General features: G+C 35.6%; 2 protein-coding genes across 4 annotated transcripts in view; both read right to left on the reverse strand.

Annotated features, from left to right (window-relative positions):
• LOC120771970 (putative sodium-coupled neutral amino acid transporter 11) overlaps window positions 1-14,409 on the reverse strand; it is a 550,765-nt gene that overhangs the window by 363,958 nt on the left and 172,398 nt on the right. The window lies entirely within an intron of this gene.
• Window positions 1-14,409, reverse strand: part of LOC120771965 — a 46,605-nt gene that overhangs the window by 18,624 nt on the left and 13,572 nt on the right. The gene's annotated exons all lie outside the window — the stretch shown is intronic.

A 14,409-nucleotide genomic window follows, 5' to 3' on the forward strand; every position in this document is an offset into this window, starting at 1 on the left:
CCAATAAAGAAGAAGAATATCTAAATTAATGCAATCCGCCCGCGCGGTTTACCGCTCAATTAGAATGAAATTGACCTATACTTTGGTCTAAACTATAAATAAAAAAAATGTCTTCCGGTAGTTATTTCATATGGAAATAAGGAAAATTAAAAGCTGTACCAAGATTAGAAAACTCATCAGCGAGAGAATAGGCGAAGGCGGAACTAATTGAGCTCTCAGTGATATTTTTATGTAGAGAAAAAAATTGAAAAATTTGAGATCGACGCACTGAAAATATCACTTCTTAGAACTCAACTGAAAATCAAAAATAATGATAAGGCAGGACTATTTTATATTTGCTTGTTCATCGGGGCATCCTACGTTAAGACCTGGCTCCAATGCATTTTGACTGTAAAAGCGCCTTATCAGGATTTTTTCTTTTGAAGTCAATGAAAGCTGTATAAATTGATGGCGTAATTTGAATTATTTCAGAAACTTTCTATATTTTCGCCTCAGAAATCTTGAGTTAGATAATCTCGTAGGTGCTGGGGCGCGTGTTGATAAGCAAAATGAGCAATATGTAATGTATTTTTTAATCGATTTTGTTTAAGCTTATTGAAAACTGATATGTAAGCCCCAAACATGATTTTTTAATAAATAAAAATATTTAGCAAAAACATAGTTTGAGGAATTATTGTTACCACTTACGGGAGTTCATGTCACATCGCATCATTCTCAAAATCACATTCGGAATAAAAAAAATTAAAATTTGAAATTGCTTATGACTACTAAGGTCAAAGTTGACATACATACTTAAGTATGTACATATATGACTAAATATGATTTATAGATCTGAAAGCAAAAAAGACGAAGCGCAAGGCTTGAACGATGAAAAATCTCTCTTATCATTATTTGATAATGACGTAGACCAAGAAACTAAAATAACAAAATGACTGAAAGTCTAACCAAAAATTATCCGTTAACCGCTGGTTGGCTATATGTATAAAAATATCAAGAAGAAGTTTTCAAAATGATGCTTTTCACGGTTTCATTGCATTTGAAGAGAAGCAAAGCAATTTATTCACGCTGCATACAAGAACAGCGGAAGCTTTATCCTGACTGTAAAAAAACAAATCTTAAAAATAAAATTTCTAAAATAATATTTTTTACGTATAATATTAAATAGTAATACATTATGGCTGTATTCGTGTTTTTTAACTAAACAAGCTCAAACTTCTAACACTTTTTTAGTATTTATCCGGTAAAAAATTTATACATACTTAATAGGGTGATTCAAAAAAAAAAATTGTTTTTTTTCGTTTGGTACTCTGAAAAATAGGTTCCTAGACACCTCTAAGAAAGCCTCTCCAAAAACCTATGAGTTTCATCATACATAATGATTTTTTTCATTGATTCAAGAAATAAAAAATGTTCCCAAAAATAATCAAACTTCAACCGTTAATATCTTTCAAACGGTTGGGTTTACGAAAAAATCGTGCAGACCTTTTTTGTAGAGCATTCAATTTCCTACAAAATCTAAGGAACAAGATATTTTTTCAAGTAGTTGGAAGCGAGATATACATTTTTCTATTTGATAATAAGAACAAATAGAAAACTGTATGTAGGAGGACCTTCCCGTTACAATTAAGAACTCATGCTTGGAGAGGCTTTCTTAGAGGTGTCTAGGAACCTATTTTTCCGAATACCAAACGAAAAAAAAAAATTTTTTTTGAATCACCCTAATACTTATGTACATATACATATGTATATGTATGTATATTAAGTTCGGTTTCATGTCGCCAAGGGTTGTCAAGATTTAATCGCAATAATATTTTTTATATAAAAAGTATAGAGTATGCTTTTTAAATTTCGAGAAAACACATTTAGCCTAGCCAACATAGCTGTGCTTCTTTATTGATATTATTTTATTTCAAGATTGCCGTTTCTTTTACACATAAAAACATAACTTTTTCTATGTACATACATATGTATGTATGTATATAAAGAATGCAAATACTCACAATGTTCATAAGTGAGCATGTTTAAGTTGTATACACATATCTACCTCTATGTAATAATTACTGATTATTTGTATTAAACGTTCGTGTGCCCAAGTTTACACACTACCCCGCAGGGAGATGCGAACTAATTTCTGGTTCAGACCTAGAGAAAGGTTATGCCACATTCATACCAGTTCGTCGCAGTCCAAGATATTTTTTCTTTTGTTTGCGGCAGTTTAAAGCTATAAAGTAGTTGCAAAATGTGTTTAGCAATCGCAAAGAGACACTGATTATTCTCAAATATGAATATCAAAGACGATAAAAATCTCGCATCCCTTAACCCTGCGAATCCTTCAGCACTTATTGGTCATAAAAAATCATTATAGTAAAAAAACAACAATAATGTACTATGGAATCCATAGTATGGATATGAAAGTAAATCTGCTACGTAACCATAACTACTTGTAGAAGCAAGCTGTGGCTTACTGGGTGTTTCCCAACCCTGCGAGTTTGCTATGTGTATATGAACTAGTGTTATCATTGTTATTTGTGTTTGTTGTCATTTCCACTGCGTTGGTGGCAATGTTGCCACTTTTGATTGCGCATGTCTACTCACCACTAACTTTACCTATGTCCTTACTTCGATTTCCTTACCACAAAGGTCTCTTGTACTTGGGAAAATCTAGTCCATTGCTGGAGGTTTTCCAGAACAATAGTTCCGTTTTATTGTCTTTTATATTATTTTTCGTTTTATAAATCTTTTTCTTAGATTCTAAAACAAAAAAAAAAAAACATTCAAGTACGTGTAGAACAGAATGTCAGTCGTACCTCTGCCGAGCACCTAGGCATAACAATGCCCACATTTTTACAAGTGTTTATATGTATGTATACGAACAAGCTACGTTGCATTTATGAGGAAAGGGGTTACTGAAAATTAGAGGAAGCTGGCATATTAGTAAGGAAAGGCGATGTGTACAAAGCCGAGGTTAAGTAGTAAAATTTTAAGTGTTGCCTTTAGTGTTTAGACTGGGTGAACTTGTTACCGTTTTTAGTGTTTAGTTGTTATGGTTAGTATGGCAGGCGTGAATTATGAAAAGAAGAATGTTGACAAACACAAACAAATGCAGCCACTTTAATTGTTATTCAAATATTTGTTTCATTCTGTGAGTGTCATTCTCTACATGACCATATGTATGTATGTACGTATGCATCTGTTTATAAATACTAATAATGTATTTACTTATGTGCGTAAATGTATATACATAGATACATGTCTTTTTTCCTCGTGGGTGTTTAATTTTCGTCTGTGTTTTTGTTGGATATGAATGTATTTATCAACAAAATCATATACATACACGTACATATGTATGAACACATATGTATATTTGCATGCTCATATGTGCATGATTATGTAAAAATGACCTCGAACTGTTATAATTGTTACCGCAAAAATATGTGGAAAATATTTGCCTCTTTTGATTTAAATAGTTATTTCGACATACATATGTACATACATCTATACATACTCGTACTATACATGTGGCATATATATACATACATAATGTATGTACGTATACTGTGAGTGCCAAAGCGCTTTCGTAAATGCAAGTATGAGAAAATTTTTGTACATACATACATACATGTGTTTGTGTTGGCCTAGGCACTGGTAACTAAACTATTTTGTCTGAGGAGAATAGGAATGCCATAGTCGGGAGTTGGGCCCAATAATCATCAATTAAAACACATAACACACATACATACATACATACATATGGTACATATGTATGTGCATATTATTGTATCGAAATTGAATTGTAATATGTACGAAAGCATCGAGCATATGGAGTCCACGGTAAACCACTACTTTTAAAATATAAGCCCACTACTTTCTTCTTCTTCTTAATTGGCGTAGACACCGCTTACGCGGTTATAGCCAAGTTGACAGTGCGCGAGTCGTTTCTTCTTTTCGCTACGTGGCGCAAATTGGATATTCCAAGCGAAGCCAGGTCCTTCTCCACTTGGTCATTCCAACGGAGTCTTCCTCTTCCTCTGCTTCCCCCGGCGGGTACAGCGTCGAATACTTTCAGAGCTGGAGTGTTTTCGTCCATTCGGACAACATGACCAAGCCAGTGTAGCAGCTGTCTTTTAATTCGCTGAACTATGTCCATGTCGTCGTATATCTCGCACAGCTCATCGTTTCATCGAAAGCGATATTCGCCGTGGCCAATGCGCAAAGGACCATACATCTTTCGCAGAACTTTTCTCTCGAAAACTCTCAACGTCGACTCATCAGTTAATGTCATCGTTCAAGCCTCTGCACCATATAGCGTTGACGGGAATTATGGGGGACTTACAGAGTTTGGTTTTTGTTCGTCGAGAGAGGACTTCACTTTTCAATTGCCAACTAAGTCCCAAGTAGCACCTGTTGGCAAGAGTTATCTTGCGTTGGATTTCCAGGCTGACATTGTTGGTGATGTTAATGCTGGTTCCCAAATATACGAAACTATCTACAACTTCAATGTTATGACTGTTAACAGTGACGAGAGCCAAGTCGCGAGCGCGACGACTTTTTGTTTGATGACAGGAGATATTTCGTCTTGCCCTCGTTCACTACCAGACCCATGTGATTTGCTTCTTTGTCCAGTCTGGAGAAAGCAGAACTAACGGCGCGGGTGTTGAGGCCGATGATATCAATGCCATCGGAATACACCAGCAGCTGTAAAATCTTATAAAAGATTGTACCTGCTTGATTAAGTTGTGCAGCTCGGATTATTTTCTCCAGCAGCAGATTGAAGAAGTCGCACGTTAGGGAATCGCCTTGTCTGAAACCTCGTTTGGTATCGAACGGCTCGGAGAGGTCCTTCCTGATCCTGATGGAGCTTTTGGTGTTGCTCAACGTCAGTTTACACAGCAGTATTAGTTTTGCGGGGATACCAAATTCAGACATCGCGGCATAAAGGCAGCTCCTTTTCGTGCTGTCGAAAGCAGCTTTGAAATCGACGAAGAGGTGGTGTGTGTCAATTCTCCTTTCACGGGTCTTTTCCAAGATTTGGCGCATGGTGAATATCTGGTCGGTTGTTGATTTTCCAGGTCTGAAGCCACACTGATAAGGTTCAATCAGTTTGTTGACGGTGGGCTTTAATCTTTCAAACAATACGCTCGATAGAACCTTATATGCGATGTTGAGGAGGCTAATCCCACGGTAGTTGGCGCAGATTGTGGGGTCTCCTTTTTGTGGATTGGGCAGAGCACACTCAAATTCCAATCGTTGGGCATGCTTTCGTCAGACCATATTTTACAAAGAAGCTGATGCATGCTCCTTATCAGTTCTTCGCCGCCGTGTTTGAATAGCTCGGCCGGCAATCCATCGGCCCCGCCGCTTTGTTGTTCTTCAGGCGTGTAATTGATATTCGAACTTCTTCATGGTCGGGCAATGGAACGTCTGCTCCATCGTCATCGATTGGGGAATCGGGTTCCCCTTCTTCTGGCATTGTACATTCACTGCCATTCATAAGGCTGGAGAAGTGTTCTCTCCATAATTTAAGTATGCTCTGGGCATTGATGACTAGATCACCTTTGGGGGTTCAACAAAAGTGTGCTCCGGTATTGAAACCTTGTGTAAGCCGGCGCATTTTTTCGTAGAATTCTCGAGCATTACCCCTGTCCGCCAGCTTATCAAGCTCTTCGTACTCACGCATTTCGGCCTCTTTCTTTTTCTGTCTGCAAATGCGTCTCGCTTCCCTCTTCAACTCTCGGTATCTATCCCATCCCGCACGTGTTGTGGTCGATCGTAACGTTACGAGGTAGGCAGCCTGTTTTCTCTCCGCTGCGACACGACACTCCTCGTCTTACCAGCTGTTCTTATGCATTTTCCGAAGACCAATGGTTTCGGAAGCAGCTGTATGTAAGGAGTTTGAAATGCCATCCCACAGTTCCCTTATACCGAGTCGTTGACGAGTGCTCTCAGAGAGCAGGAGTGCAAGCCGAGTAGCAAATCGTTCGGCTGTCTGTTGTGATTGCAGCTTCTCGACATCGAACCTTCCTTGTGTTTGTTCACGTGCGTTTTTTGATGCACAGAAGCGGGTGCGAATCTTGGCTGCAACAAGATAGTGGTCGATGTTCGGACCTCGGAGCGTACGCACGTCTCACTACTTTACTCGTTCTAAATATGTACATATATGTAAGTATGTATGTAGTACATATTGATGACTGTCGTAGCGAAAAGGGATAGCGCCGTATAGTTTCAGTTATGTACATATGTACATTCTATACATAAGTATGTGCATATGTATGTATATGTATCAACCATTCCTTTTCATCAGTCAAATCATTCCAAATAGTTATTTTGAAAATAATACTAAACGGACATACTTACATACATACATATGTACTAGTTTTGTACTTGTGAAAATATGTCGGTGAATTATTGTACTTCTGACACTGAAGCAATTCAAATAGTTCCTGCTGTGCCGATTGATACTTAATTTGCAATCACGTTTATGTTAACATTGGCGTACAATAACCGTCCGGACAGCCAGGAAATTGTGCGATTTGCATTGCTGGCACAAATCCAAATGACTTTTTCAGTTGCCAGTGCACATTGACACATGACATTGGCTATAGATGACACAGTTCGGTTGAATTTGATTTCGTAATTAGTTAAAAAAAACTGATTAATTTTTTGAATTCGTACATTATCAGAAATCGTCAAGTATAATCGGCCATGTCTATATTCATGCATATGTATGTATATGTATAAGTATGTTAGAGTGTTGTAACACTTTCAATACTTTATACATATGTATGTATGTATGTATACTCTTGCAACATGTTGCTACAGTGTATAATAGTTTTGTTCACCTAACAGTTGTTTGTTTATTATATACATATGTAAGTATGTACATACATATTATGTTTATACAGACGTGTTCGAAATAATAAGAACAACCAAAGCGAACCTAAAAATCCATGAATATAATTTTTCTAAACAGATTTTATTTAAACTTCTTTTTCGATAAACATTTGTAGATACTACAGACCCAGCACCACATTAAGAAAAACAGAGTCGTCCATGTAGTGTTCATTGCATATTTTGTATTGACCTTATGATTAGAGGATGCTCTGACATTTTGTTTTTCCTTACCACAGTCGAACTAAACAATATTTCTGCAATCAGTGCAAAGAATCTTGTGTCAAAGTGGCAGAGAAAGCTTGCCTACAAACTTTCGAGCGAATTCTAGCAGCCCTTTTATTTGCAAAATATTCGGTAAAGGGAAGTAACTCCCAAATAAATCGCCTTTTTGAATTTGGTTTTAATTTTCTAACCGGTGGTTTCTCAAAGCAACAGAAACTGCTCTAAAAACTCTTAACATGCATATAATTATATTAAATTATTTTACAAAAAAAAAAAAAATAATGAATTTCACTTTCTTATTATTTCGAATACGGCTGTATAAATGATCAGGATGACGAGAGTTCCGAATGAATGTCTGTTAGTCCTTCTGTTTGTGCAAGTGATAACTTAAGTAACAAGTAAGGAAGGGCTAAGTTCGGGTGTCACCGAACATTTTATACTCTCGCATGATAAAGTGATAATCGAGATTTCATTATACGTCATTTATATATTTTTCAAATACCGTATTTTTGTAAAGTTTTATTCCGCTGTCATCATTGGTTCCTAATGTATATACTCGTATTATACAGAAAAGGCATCAGATAGAATTCGAAATAGCGTTATATTGGAAGAAGGCGTGGTTGTGAACCGATTTCACCCATAATTCGTACGTGTCATCAGGGTGTTAAGAAAATATTATATACCGAATTTCATTGAAATCGGTCTAGTAGTTCCTGAGATATGGTTTTTGGTCCATAAGTGGGCGAGGCCACGCCCATTTTAAATTTAAAAAAAAAGCCTGGTTGCAGCTTTCTTCTGCCATTTCTTCCGTAAAATTTAGTGTTTCTGACGTTTTTTGTTAGTCGGTTAACGGACTTTTAGTGATTTTCAACATAACCTTTGTATGGGAGGTGGGCGTGGTTATTATCTGATTTGTTCCATTTTTGAACTGTATATAGAAATGCCTGAAGAAAACGACTCTGTAGAGTTTGGTTGACATAGCTATAGTAGTTTATGAGATATGTACAAAAAACTTATTAGGGGGCGGGGCCACGCCCACTTTTCCAAAAAACTGCGTCCAAATATGCCCCTCCCTAATGCGATTCTTTGTGCCAAATTTCACTTTAATATCTTTATTTATGACTTAGTTATGACACTTTATAGGTTTTCGGTTTTCGCCATTTTGTGGGCGTGGCAGTGGGCCGATTTTGCCCATCTTCGAACTTAACCTTCTTATGGAGCCAAGGAATACGTGTACCAAGTTTCATCATGATATCTCAATTTTTACTCAAGTTACAGCTTGCACGGGCGGACGGACAGACGGACGGACGGACAGACAGACATCCGGATTTCGACTCTACTCGTCGCCCTGATCACTTTGGTATATATAACCCTATATCTGACTCTTTTAGTTTTAGGACTTACAAACAACCGTTATGTGAACAAAACTATAATACTCTCCTTAGCAACATTGTTGCGAGAGTATAAAAATTAAGATATCTAGATGAAACTTGCTGCTATGTTGTTTGTCACCCAATCGAAGTTGGGTCATGCATCGAAAACTTATAAATTGCAATAACTAAGCCGCAAATTACAAAACAAAACTGTAATTTAGCACAAGTAGTCAGAATAAAGAGGAAAACTTGTAACTTGTAAAATCTTTGAAAAGTTTATCTAGCCACGCCACTATCTGGTTTAATATATACATAGTATGTAGGTATGTATGTATGTATGTATCTCCCAAACTATTGAAGCTAAGTATGTACATCACCAAATCATTTTGCCACTTCATATGACAATGTGAATAGGGTGAAATCGGTTAATAACCTCGCCAACCCCATGTCTGTGCGTAAAAAATGGGTTGATTCGGGTCAATTCTTCCTTTATAGCCCTGACAGACGACAGCGCTAATTTGCATTAGCGGGCTTAATTTACATTTACTTGCGCATTTGACCCATGTTAATGCAAGTTAGTAATGCACAAAAATTTCGTGCATTTTGCTGAATTTACCAAATTTGAGTGGGCAACACTGCTCAAAAATGGCCGATTTTTGCTATTTTTTGACAGATTTCGCTTGAAGTCTGCCACCTTGTTTGTTGTTTCAGAAGTAAAAAGTTTTTATATTGCTAATTAATTATGTGTAAGAATATTAACAGAAACAAGATTTTAATAATGAAATTGAAATGAATTTTTGATGACTCATGCCCAGCTCTTGACCGATGCTACGGCTGCTACTATGCCGGTCTCTTTCGACCAATTCAGCGATTTTATCGCAATTTTCGACCACAGGCCTTCCAGAGCGTGGCACATCTTCGACCACCTCTACACCAGAACGGAAACGTTGAAACCATCGTTGTGCGGTGGAAATGGAAACTGTATCGGGTCCATAAACTGCACAAATTTTATTGGCGGCTTAAGATGCTTTTTTGCCTTTATCGTAGTAGTATTGTAAAATATGCCGCATTTTCTCTTTATTTTGCTCCATGTTTGCGACGCTATAACTCACGAAAGACTTAAAAGAAACGACAATCAAACACGTGTTAGCGCGTGAAATGAGCTTCCTAAAAAGGTATAGCATGACCCGATGCGACGAATAAAACTAGAACTACGCGCTTTCAGCGCCAACTAGCGAAAATACCGCAAGACTTTTTTGACAACCTATTATTTTTAGATGACAAAATAAACAACGCACAGTTTGCTATCCATTTTCCCAATATTCTTAACTTTTTCGCATTACAATCAATTATTACTTTTAATTTAACTTTATTATCTTTGAACGTAGTTAATAATAAAGGATTTTTTCGTTAAATTTATATTGATTTTCCAAAAATACCAAAATTTCTATTAATAATTTCTCTTATTCATTTTTAATTCACTTTTTTTTTTTTAATAAAAAAAAACAAATTTCACAATCAGCTGTCTAAATGCACAAACCTGCCGTCTGTCACCATAAAATTTCAATGCGCATTAACGTTGCTTAATGCGTATTAATTTTGCTTGTCTGTCGCTATCAACCTAAAAGTATCAACCTGCGATGCCGTTATTTCACTAACAAATTTATTTAAAAACATCCTTCAAGAAAGTGAAAGCCCCACATATGATTAATAATAAATATGGTTTAAAAGGCTAAAAAAATACTTTATCGCATATTAAACTAAAAAGTGAAAAATAGTTCTTAATATAAACTGACGGTAATTGGCTGAAATGTTTTATGCCATATTTTGCTTTAAAAGCGTGTTTTTTTAGTTTTTTATTCTCTCAACATGTTGCCACAGAGTATAATAGATAACTATGTAAGCAAGATAGACATAGGGTTATGTAAATATAAGTGATCAGAATGACGAGACGAGTTGAAATCCGTTTGACTGTCTGTATGTTCGTCCGTTCGTCCGTGCAAGCTGTATGATATGATCATATGACTGGCTATATGAGCTTGGTATGCACATTCCTTAATAAAAAACATTACGAATTCCTAGATGGGCAATAACTAAGCCGCACCACTGCCACGCCCACAAAACGCCATTTACTAAAAACCTATAAAGTCCCATAACTAAGCACTAAATTAAGATATAAAACTCTAATTTGACACAGGAGATCGCAGTTGCAGGGGCACCTATGAGAATTTTTTTTAAAGTGGGTGTGGCACTGCCTTCTAATAAGTTTAATGTACATATCTCCTAAATAATTAAAGCAACACAATAACAATAACCAGATATTTAATAACTCATACCAAGAGTGTGAAAATGGACATATGTCGGTATCCGACCTACCGATTTCGACTAAATTTAATACGCCGCATTCTTCTCACATTCCTTTGCCAAAGTGTGAAAATTAGAGTATGCCATTTCATTACCAAAAATTGTCCAAATCCAACCAAAATTGTTCAAGCCTCTAATTACCGAAAATGTGATCCAAGTATCCATAGTTGATTTTGGATCGAAAATATCGGTCAATTGAAATTCATAGAGAATACTTTTCTGACAACCGTAATTCTGAGTTTTAAAAAATTCCTAGCCTCTACATAACAAATATCAGGATTTTTGAACATTCGCCTGATTTTAATCTATATGATTGGTTTTTTAATATGCGGCTTGTTAATAGAATGTGATATTGGCAAAAATAGATAAAATTGGGTCCATACTACCCCAACTTCCATATAGTACATATAATAATAATAATAATACCCAACGATTACCTAGCATAATTATTTTCGTTTTTCTAACAATTTTCGCGAATGAATTATAATCAAATTTGGTATTTTTTAAAGCTAAATTATAGGTCATAGACTTATTTAATTCTTTTACTATATTTTACTATGCGTCTGCAAAAATAATATGAAAATCATCTTAGAATTAGAAAGGTGTATTATAGTTATAAGCTTTTCAAATTTTGGCTTTATACCGCATATATGTATGTATGTATCTATCGCTCAATATGTAAGATATTTTATCAAAATTAACTGAACGTTTAGTATATGATATTTTTTTATAACCTTTACTATTATTTATTGAATCTACCCTACTTAAGAGCCTAACAATAAGTTTGCGAATCTTAAACTACTCACTTAATTTACACCCTACATGGGTGATTATTATTATTATTATTATAATTTTTTTTTTTAAACTATGCCTAAAATATAAAAATATACGAGGGCTGCTATATATGTAGATGATGTATGAAGAGCTATATATGTACATGCTGGCCTAGGGCAACACTAAGTGTTGCCAGGTGCAATCTGACATTTCCATTGGAAAGTTTGACATTTTTTAGCATAACATCACTCAGATGGTGAAAAACTGGTACAACGAATTCAATCGTGGCCGACGCTCGCTCAAAGACGAGTTCCGTGAAGGTCGTCCAAAAACAGCCGTTGTGTCAGAAAACATCGATGCCGTACGTGATAATGCAAGACCGTCATGCAACATACCTTCAGATAGAGGCATGCGTATGCATTTCTCCCACCAGCATACATTCGATATTGCATGAACACCGCACAATTGACAATCGCTCAAAAAAGGCTCGTGTGGATTGTTGTAAAGAAATGCTGAAAAAATAAGATCGCGGTGCTTCAAAAGACGTTTATAAGATCGTCACAGGTGACGAATCATGGACGTATGAGCCCGAAACAAAACAGCAATCGACAAAACAAAAAAAAAATAAAAAAATAAAAAAAAGAAACCATTTTCGTTGATAAATATGCCTATTTCCATTATTAAGCCAGAAATATATTTAGCAACCTACGTATATGATATATAAGTACATAGTTTAATGCCGAAAATATGTGAATTTTTTCTTCGAATTGCCTCAACTTCCATATACTACATTTAATAATTTTCGTTATTCTAACAAATCTTATGTCGAATAAGTCAGTCAAAGTGAACTTTTTATTTATAAATTGCTTCAAAATATGTTTTCGAGTATACCTGAGCAATGCCAAATATTAATATCACAAGATAAGACTTTTATCTGCCCCTATATACCCCACATAGCGATTTCTGACTATCCTACTTTAAACGATTTAGGTCGATCAAAAAGTGTAATATTTTAAAGGAATTAGTTTGGGTGACATGTAACCCGGAGACCATTCGATGAGTCCTTCGATGGGATGAGCAAAATAGTAGAATTGCACGAAAGAAGTCTTTGTTAGCAAAAAGAATAAAAACGTACGCTTGCAGTTTGACGACAATTAAATTGGGAACAGTTTCTTCATTCTGGAAGGAAGAGATATTGGCGAAAGAAAGCAAGTACAACATTTTCAGAGCAGACGGCAGAGTGAATTTGGCCAAAAAACCCCATTCAAAAATCCTAGATATTTGCGGCCGAAAGTTAAATACCGTGACGGTCACGTGCACTTTGTCGAAAGGATTATGAACACATATCAATATTGAAATATTTTGAAAAATAATTTTAAATAAAGAGCTGACAATTTGGTATAGAAGGCACATATAATTTCTATCAATACCATGATTCCTAACATAATACTAAAATCGTAAAAGAAGGGCTGCTATATCATTACCGCATGGTGATCAAAACGTTATGAACACAATTGAAAATGTCTAGCATAAAATGGAAACAGAGCAAAGATGACTTAAAAAAGTCCTTCTGGAAGAATTGGAAAAAAATAAGCTCGGAATATACCAAAAATAGAGTGCAATCTATTTCAAAATGTTTAAATTCACCCAAAAAGATGTCCAACAAAATATTACTACTGAATTGTATAGTACTTTATTTAAGAGTTCCTTTGATGAATTTTGCTCCACTTTTGTTAAAAGCGTATTTTATAAAAGTTAAATAAGTTATTAAAAATAATGAAGTTAAAAATAATAAAGTTAACCTATCAAATAAACCAGAACGGATGTGTTACACGAACTGATACAGCATCGTCTCCGTAAACTTCACAGTTTTCATTAGTGGCTTGCGTGGAATTCTTCCCTTTTTTAATTTAATTTTTTTTTGTTAAACGAAGCTTAAAACCTCACTTTTCCAAACTATATGTGATTGGTAGCACTGGAGATATACGACTGCAACGACATCTATTGACAAATACGAAAATACTTTTTCGACTATCCAACATATGTAATATAAGTCTATAGTATATATTATAACTCTATGTCTTTCAACAACGAACATTTTTTGATATCGCATACTCGTATGTATTGTCCACCTGTAAACAAATATACATACATAAATAAATGTTTATGATCAGGATAGCGAGGCGAATTGCATTCCGAGTGCTCGTGTGTCCGCTTGGTAAAACTTAAGTATGTGGTATACATGTTCTTTGGCAGCTTAAAGAAGTTGGTCTTGCGGATGGGCAGAATTTGACAATTGTCACCACCACAAAATTGTCTTAAGCGAAAAACCATAAATGCTACATAAAATAAACCACATATCTCACAGCCACTATGGGACTTCAGGGCTTGATAGGAATTGGTGTCTAAATTGGACAATTTTATCCAAATTTGGTAGATAACATTATTCTGATATTATAACTCCGTTCACTTCCCATATATCGAAGTTTTATAATCAATGTGATTATCGCACTTCCTTCTTCTTTACTGGCGTAGACACCGCTTACGCTTTTATAGACGAGTTAACAACAGCGCGAGGCTTTTTTTTACTTTTCATTGGGGGACTATTTCACTTTAGAGGGTATCAATCAAGTACCGATGATGTTATCGCAATAAAACTCTGCACAAATATGTACATAGTACCAGTGGATGGATTTTACTGTGGTAGTTTTGTCTATGTGTCATATACCTTTGTTTGTGAGAATACGTCCGAATTTTTGCCGTTTTTTGCAAATCCGCTTCTGAA

This window comes from Bactrocera tryoni, chromosome 3 (assembly GCF_016617805.1).
Source record: "Bactrocera tryoni isolate S06 chromosome 3, CSIRO_BtryS06_freeze2, whole genome shotgun sequence".
NCBI lineage: Eukaryota > Metazoa > Arthropoda > Insecta > Diptera > Tephritidae > Bactrocera > Bactrocera tryoni.